Genomic DNA, 9,195 nt, shown 5'->3' with positions numbered 1-9,195 from the left:
TAAGTATGCTTTTTAAAGTAATCATGTTGTTTATGACAATATTATTTGGAGATTGTGGTATTTGTATTGAGAAACAATGCAGTTGGTTAATTATGTCAAATGTCAATTTTATTACAGTAAAGGATGGACTATGTAATAAATCACCCTTTTTCTTCACTATAAACACATGCAGGAAAAAGAAAGGAAGACAGAAACAACCTATAAATTAAAATAAACTTAAAACATCTACGGAACAATCACAGTAGATACACCTGGTCGAATTCTGATTCAGACAAAAAAAGGTTTTTTAAAATATGGCATTTATGAGACAATGGGAAATTTGAATAAGGCTGTAGACTTGATATTGCTAGCTTATGGCCATTTTGTTTATGTATAGTAATGAAATGAGGTTATGTTTTAAAGAGAGTTCTGGGGCCCTTGGGTGGTTCAGTCTGCCTTCAGCTTAGGTCATGATCCCAGGGCCCCAGCCTTAAGCCCCACATCAGACTTCCTGCTCAACAGAGAGCCTACTTCTCCCTCTGCTGCTCCCCGTTTGTTCTCTCTCTCTCTTTCTCCCTGTCAGATAAATGAATAAAATCTTTAAAAAAAGAAAAACATTTATAAAAATTAAAAAATAAAAAGTTCTTACCTTTTTAACATACACATGGATGTATTTATGGCTGAAATGATATGATAATGAGGATTAAGTCATAATAATAACAGAGGGAAAATGGGTGGAAGGGCAGATGAAATAAATTGGCCTTTAGTTGATCATCATTGAAACTGAGTGAAAAGCACATGTGGATTTATTATATTATTCATTCTTTTTTTGCATATATGTGATATTTTCCAAAATAAAATAATAAAAAAATTATCAACATCTTAAAAATAAAGATTGCTAACACTTGTTAGATTTATAAGGGAAGTATAAATTTACAAATTGAAACTAACATCCTAAGGAAGAACTAAGTTTTGTGAATCCGTAACATTAATAAATTGAATACCAACTGTTTAAGGCAAGAGACAACTTCTGAATAGTGTTTTCCATATACAAAACCCAATCTGAGGGCACTAAAACCCAAACGTAACAACGCATGGGTTGGAGGAAAACAGCCTAGACTCAAATTCTTCTCACCTCCAACGTCAGTTATAAAATAAAAACTACTTAGACCAGTATCTGGCACTTAAGTACCACTCAGGAAATTTCAGCAATCATGATTATCATCATCAGCCTGGGCAGGGGAAAGAGAATGGGCCTAGTTCAAATCTTCTTTCCTTTTACAAACTAGTGACAAAAGTTATTTGGTTTCACATAAGAAACATAGCATCTTCTGTGTGCCATCCCCGAAAAAGTAGGTCACGGATGTTGAGGTGGTAAAAATCCACAGCCTAGAGTAAATCTCTGTTTCTTCAGTTCTAAAATGGTCATCCTAATAATCGAAGACTATAATGTGTCCCTATGATTTTGCAAATGAAGTAAAACTGGTTCCAGTGATCTAAATAGAAAAATCAGCTCCCCTCAGAAGAAATGAATGTTCACAACACCCCAACTAGATGAACATACAGCCTAAAAGAATGGAACTATTTTGTGACTTTGTTTACCCTGCTGACTGCTGGTGTGGGTTTGTTTTCTGAAAGGACCTACCCACTGCCCTCTGTTCAGTAAACTTCTGGTCTTTTCTACTTCTCCAGGAAGGATTGCATTAATTCATAAATTGCAATTTGGATTTATAAATCAGGCTCTACATCTATCACATTAAGGTTAAACTCTGATCCCCAAAAACCCAGTACCCATCACCTCTCACTCATGCATTCAACAAATAATTTCTAAGCCTACTCGGTGCCAGGCTCTGAGCTAGGAATTGGGACAATCCCTAAAAAGACAGACACGAAGGACCTTGAGGTTTTTGTTTGTTTGTTTGTTTGTTTTTGTTGTTGTTGTTGTTTTTAAGATTTTATTTATCTATTTGACAGACAGAGACACAAGTAGGCAGAGAGGCAGGCAGAGAGAGAGGGGGGCGGGAAGCAGGCTCCCTGCTGAGCAGAAAGCCCAATTTGAAGGGGGCTCAATCCCATGATGGCTGGGATCAAGACCTGAGCTGAAGGCAGAGGCTTTAACCCACTGAGCCAACCAGGCGCCCCAAAAAGGACCTTATGTTTTAGCCAGAAAAGAAAGACTGTAAACAATACACCTTAAATGAATAAATTATATGTTAGATGGTGAAATATGCATGGAAAAAATGAAAGAGTAGAGAAGCATAAAAGAGGTGTTTAGTAACATTTGCAGCCTGATATATATATATATATATATATATATTTGACTTTTACTAGCCTCTGTAAATAGTTGTCTGTGAATAACTCCGGATATTTCACACCCACTTAGTTTACTGGTAAGAGTTTATGGAAAAACACCCTTTAGAGTTCATAATACTAACATATGGTGTCCCCAGTCTCTCAGGGAGAAAAAAAAAAACAAAACACCATACCTCTTGCTTCAGTAGAGTCCAGCAGAAGCAACACTCCCACATCGTACTTGGTAAATGTTTCCTCCCTGAGTGTCCTAAACCCCTGGTAGATTGCAATTTAGGCTGTTGTGTCTGTGTGTGTGTGTGTGTGTGTCTGTTTAATCATTTACTTTCCTACAGAGCACAGGCTCTTTGTTGCCTACTAGAAATTCCAAGCAAATTCTGAATGTACAGCCAGAGCTCTCCATAAAGGGTACCAGGACTGAGGATGCCAGAGGGCTCCAAGAGAAGAATTCAGGGCCTCCCCTTGTAGCTAGGTGCTTCTGAACGCTCACTTTGCTAGCTGCTCTGGTCTCTAGGCCAACGCCGGCCAACACCATGCTGCAAATTTGATTCTTCCTCCTGACTTTGGCTATCTGGGATCTCTTTATTGCCATAGCCGTCATACCTGTAATCATGTGTGACCTGTAAAAGGGATTCTGATTCAAAAGTAGAGAGGTCTCCTCCTAACTCCTACTAGGCTGCTGAGAAGTTCCGTGCCTATCTTAGCATTGGCCCACCTCCTCCTTGCCTGCCCATCTAGCTTGATTTTTTTTTCCTTTCTTGTGTTGACTCCCTTGTTTGTGGAGGAGATCAGAATATGACATCCCAAAATAAGCCACTTTGGCTTTAGACTTATTTTGAGCTGAAGGCAATCAAGGAACAGCAAACAAAGGAGGAGCTCTCTGCCTCTCTCTTTCTACCTAAAGGCAGGGCATAAAATTCCCTTTTGTAAAGAAAATTTACATTTGTATAGGTGTCCTCCTCTGGGAGATAGCTTTTACAGTCTGAGAGGACTTTAATCTGCATAACCAACTTTACTAATCCACTCTTATTTACCTTACTTTCTCAGTCCCCTTCCCATACCTTAGTTCCCTCCCTGAAGCCCCAGTCCCTGATGTCCTGTAGACTCTCCTCCATGCCTTATTACTCTTTGTTAAGATGGTATATTAGCCCCCGGGTCTAACCACTTCTTTGGGGTTTTTACTTCTATTCTGTGAAGCCTCCATATGCCTGTAGAATTAACCTTTTCTCCTGTTAATCTGTCTTGTCTTGGTTTAATTCCTAGACCCCAGCTACTGAACATAAGACAGTAGAGGAGAAGTTCTTGTTTGGGAGAGGGCAGGGTTGTTTCCACTCCTTCTCCTACATTTCCAAACTCAGTTGCATTAAAATCACCTGGAAATTTTTTTGAAAAGTGGTACCTAAGTCTCACCTTGATGGAATTGTGTACGAACAAGAGCTGGGAGACACTATTCTGTAATGGTCTTACATCTGGTCTCTGGACTCCATATGCAGCTAAAAAGAATGAATCAGGGACCCCAGCTTTGCCGTGAGGTGAGATTTGGTTGTCTTCTCTCTGCTCTAGCACTTCCAAGCAGTGTTTGTTGTTGTTGTTTTGTTTTTCCTTTGAATCACTCTTACAGTCTTCCAGAACTAGGGACCTGCCATTGATTCCTTTGAGCATGCATGTGCTACAGTTACTCCTCCAAACATTCATATGCAAAAAGAGCCTGAGGAAGTCAGCCATGGCTGGACATCAGGCAGCTGGGACTGATGCATCCCTCAGCTGTCCAGCAGACACTTCTCCACATTCTTTCTTTTAACTAGCAAAATCTACATTTTCCTCCAGAATCAGTTCACTTCTCACTTTCTCTACAGCCTTGATGCTATTTCAGAATTTATATCCACACCCAATCCTCCATGGCCTTTATACAATTATATTGATTGGTTTACATGCCAGAGGGGATCAGAATTTGTCACCTCCAAATATGCCTCTTTGGCATAAGGATTATTTTAAGCTAAGTTTGTTTTTAAGAAATTACAGACACAGGGGAAGCTCTGATAACCAGATAGAAGTCACCTTTTGTAAGAGACAGTATGCGTATTAGGAAAATCTCCATCCATAGGGCATCTCCCTCACTGCACCAGGAAGAGGGATGGCCGAATCTCTGAAACTCTTACCAATGCAGATTTCAAGGACCTAAACCTTCAGTACAATGATACTTTGTTTACTGTGCTCTCTGGTAACCTCCTATAAGTGGTGTCCCAATCCTCAACATAATGTGTTTGCTTTTGTAGAAGATGATTTTTACCATGATGGCCCCAGGCCGTTTCAGACACTTACTGCTTTTCCTGCATATCTCCCATGTAAATAGGAGGTAAACATGTTATGGAACCTGTTTGTTTTTCTTCTGCTAATCTGTCTTTTTATTGCAGGAGTGTCTCAGCTAAGAACCTGGAAGGGTAGAGGAGAAATTCTTTTTCTTATCCCACAATACCTTTCTCGCCTAAGAGGCTATAAGATCTTTCATGGCAAGACTATGACATACGGTATTTACTGTTGCAATTTCCAGAACTAAAAAGCATAGTAGACCCTAAAAAATAAAAATTAAAAAATTAAAATAAAATGCTTTCCAAAAACATGACACCACCTATAAAGCATCTTTGCTTTAAAAATATTGCATATAAACCTGAGTCTTTTAGCTCAATCTTCTTGTTTAAAGAAAAGACTGAGATCAAGGGAAAGTAACATGATACTATCAAGAAAAAAACATAATGTGGATTCTTTGGACAGCTGACCTGTTTTCTTTAGTAAGTCAATGACATGGAAAAGAAGGGAGATAAGAGGGGGACTCTTCTAGAAGAAAAAAGACTCAAAAATACAACCAGATGCAATGTGCAAACCTATCATAAGAGGTTTTGGGGTGGTTAGGGAACTCTGAGTAGGGAGAGAGAATTACATGATACTAAATTATTAATGTTCAGTAAGCAGGAAAACAGTATTTTAATTGTGTGTGAAATGTTATGTAAGGGTAAAATAATGTGATGTAAAGGATTCTTTTTAAAATACTAGAGCAAAATAAATAAATAGAACAATTGATAAATATACAAATAAGGCATAGTTGGGGTACACAGTACAATAAATATATGTTTGGTCTTTGTCTCCTGTTTCTGGAGAAGTGCTCCTAAAATTTTTGGAAACTCTTGAATGATAGGATTGTTTTTCACAAAAGGAAACTCTTTCAACCCCACCTGAATTTATGCTAGTGAGGTGATTCATGGTGGTGTCCCTAGATGGCTTCAGAATGGGGACTGGTCACCAGAGAAATCAACCATATGATGAAAGGGTTAGAACATTCAGCCCACTCCCAATCTTTGGAAAAGGTAAAAGGGCTGGAAATTGAGTTCCACCACCAATGGTTAACCATTGGATTGAGTCTTTGACTTGCAGGGTCTGTACTTACTCCAGGTGGATAGTATCAGAATTGAATTGAAGTCACTCAGTCGGCATTGTAGAATTGAAGAATTGGTTGTTGAAAAATGACACAGAGTAATTGAAGCAAACTGTTGATAATTGTTGAATCTGTGGGATGAGTAGGTGATAGTTCATTATACTATCTTTCTACTATTGTGCATTTCAAACTTTCCTAACAAAAACATTACAAACTTAAAAGAACACTCTTTCCAGATTAATTTGCCCATTCTAAAAGAGTATTTGCAAAATGTAGACATACTAACAAGATGTAAAGGTATCTCATAGTGATTTTAATTTGCATCTCTTTGATGGACTAAAGGTGTTGAATTTCTTCATATGTGTTTTTTTGGCATTTGTGTATCTTCTTTTGTGAAACATTATTCCAATTAACTATCCCTGAGAGAATGAAAACATGTGTCCTTGAAAGGATCTGTGTAAGAAAGTTCATTGCAGCTTTATTCATAATAGCAAAAAAGAAAGGAAAAGAAACAACTCAAAATCCACCAACAGGAACACAAAGAAATGTTGACATATGATACTATGGAATATTACTCAGCATTAAAAAGAACAAACTACTGTTACATGCATCAACATAAATGAATCCTGAAAACACTGTGTTCAATTTTAAAAGCCTTACACAAAAGAATACATATTGTATGATTTTGTTAAGAATTCTAAGATCGGGCAAAATTGATCTGTAGGTATAAAAATGAGAACAATGGTTGTCAGGGGAAGATGAATGGAAAAGGGTAGGAGGGAACGTTCTGGGGTGACAGAATTGTTCTATTATTTTGAGTAGGCTATTGGTTACCTAGGTGCATACATTTGTCAAAACCCATCAAATTCTATACTTCATATCTGTATATTTTACCCCATATAATTATACTCCAATTTAAAGAAAGAGAGAGGAGAAATACCTAACACAAAGGAATGTGCTGTTAGCGGTGGCATTTCAGACATTAGCAAGGGAGGTATTTTAAGGTCCAAGGACACACCTACCTGGTCTTTCTGCCAGGGGTGAACCTGTGTGACTCAGGACTCTTTTTGATCATCCTGAGAAACCTGAATGCACCTTTACTTGGCATCAAGGCAGAGCAGTCAGCTATCCTTGTGGTCTGAGCGTCTCTTGCTACGGTAGCAATCCAGAATTCTTCGTGTGACACCATGGAAACGGCGCTAGCTTTCTCTACAGGCCACACAAGTGACCCTGTCTCTGACATCCTCCTTGGATGAAACAGCAGAAATGCTATTAGCAATAAGTGAGCTGTTTTTGCCTGGAAGGAACACTGTGGATAGGCATATCTTACTTCCCAATTCTAAGAGCTTATCCCATGAAGTTCAGTGTTCTCGGTTCACACAACTTACCTAGCGGACTTCTCTGGGCGAAAGCTCAGTCATAAGAAGGGCTAAGTGAAAAGTGAAATTGTTTCTCAGATTTTGAGAAGGCTATGTATTCTGGTGCTTATGAACTCAAAATATACTATATTAGTAGTATTTGTCTAAATCACAGTAAACGATTAGTAAAATATATTCATCCCCCTGTCCCCCGCAAGGACACTAGAGGCTACTGCCACAAAGTGTCATAGGTCAGAAAGCTTCAACAATAGAAATTAATTTCCTTGCAATTCTGGAGGCTGAAAGACTGAAATCAAGGTATCAGCAGGTTTCATTTCCTTTAAGGGCTTTCTTTTTGGTTTGTTGATGGCTGTCTTCCTCTGTATTTTCACGTGGTCACCCCTCTTCACGTCTCTGAGTCCTAATCTCTCCTTATAAAGATGGCAGTCATATCAGATTAAACCCTCCCCCCACCATATGATCTCTTTTTACCTTGATTATCTCTTTAAAAACCCTATTTCCAAATACAGTCACATTATGAATTTGGAGGGACACAATTCAGCTTATAAAACCAGGTGAAGTCGCTATCATCCTCATTTTGCTCATAAGAAAAATGAGCCTCAAGAAATTAAGGGATTAGGTCAGAGCTGTTCAGCCCGTAACAGGTAAGAGCGGGTGTGATGGCTCTTGGGGTCTCTCCATTTTAATGTAGCCTGGCTGACTTCCAACTGCCAGCATCTGGTCCTCATTCATGGGGGGCTGGCTCTTCTCTGAACCCTGGAAACTCATTTGCCTGTGTCTCAGCAAGAAGTGCCTGAAATGAACAACCCCTGGGAACAGCCTCAACGGATTACTGATGGGAATAGGAGTATAAATACCTCAGCTCCTTGCCCTTAGGTATAAAACCTCTGAGAAGAGCATCTGTGTTTCAGCGTATCCTCAGTGAGATCAAGCTTTTATTGCCTGTCATTCAACTGGCTTGATAATATACCCTTTGTTGGTCTTCCTGTGTCTATGTCGTATTCCCCAGCTAGCATTCCCTTCACTTGCCAAATAAACTCCTCGACTTTGAGTCATGTGTCAGAGTCTGGTTTTAAGGAACTCAAACCAAGACAATGAGATTCAAACTTAAAGCTTTTGATCATATAATCCACCACACTATAAATTATAGGCCCAACTGTGAAATTGTGGTATTGGGCCATGTTTTTTGACCTATAAAAATGGCAATACCATACAGTTCAACTGATAGTAGTAGAAATATATATCTATGTGTATACATGTAAATAACCACATGAAAATGCATACACAGAAGAAATACATATATGTACATGTAATACAAACATAGCACGCTTTTTATAATGCAAAGAGACAACCCACATGACCTTTTTAAAACAAAACTCTTTGTGTTTCTCCTCTTCATTAAATTTTTTGGTAATTATAACACTGCCGTGGTCAAATCCCGGTTTCATAGAACAATATTGATATCCCATTATTTTCTGGCTTCAGCCTTTTCCCCTGTGCTTGTTCTCTGCCCTCTTTGTTCTGTTCTGATAGTACTGAACTGCTTAGAATTAACAACAAAAGAAAAAGAAAACACTATAGTATCTCCCAAGTCTTTTGCCCTGGGAAAACATTCTACCACCTTCCACAACTCAACAGCCAGAAGCTTTTCCAGATTGAATGAGCCCAGCCCTCCCAGGACCACCTCTTTACCTTGGATATGAATCCCTGATTGTTTTAATCACACTGAACTACAGTATTTTCTATTTGCCTGTCTTCCTGTCTGACTGTGAGCTCCTGAAGCCAGTGTCTGGTTGTGATACTGTCTGTATGTCAGGTGCCGGGGGCAAAGGAGGTACTCTCTTAATGATACTGAGTGAAGATTAAGCCAGACCTTGCACTTTGTTATCTAGGATTCAGGAAAGCATTGTGTAGAAGGTATATGGACAATATCTGTTTCTTTATACACAAACAACAAAAATAAAGATATATGATCTTCTGATAACATGGTCCCAAACAGATTTGAATATTTTGACCCAAAGTATCCTGGGAAAATGGAGCTCAGTGTGAAGTGTCAACTCCAACTGCCTGGGTCCAGGGACTGTCTAGTGGTATGAC

Source organism: Neovison vison, chromosome 11 (assembly GCF_020171115.1).
Source record: "Neovison vison isolate M4711 chromosome 11, ASM_NN_V1, whole genome shotgun sequence".
Taxonomy (NCBI): Eukaryota; Metazoa; Chordata; class Mammalia; order Carnivora; family Mustelidae; genus Neogale; species Neogale vison.
This window is presented reverse-complemented; position numbering follows the sequence as displayed.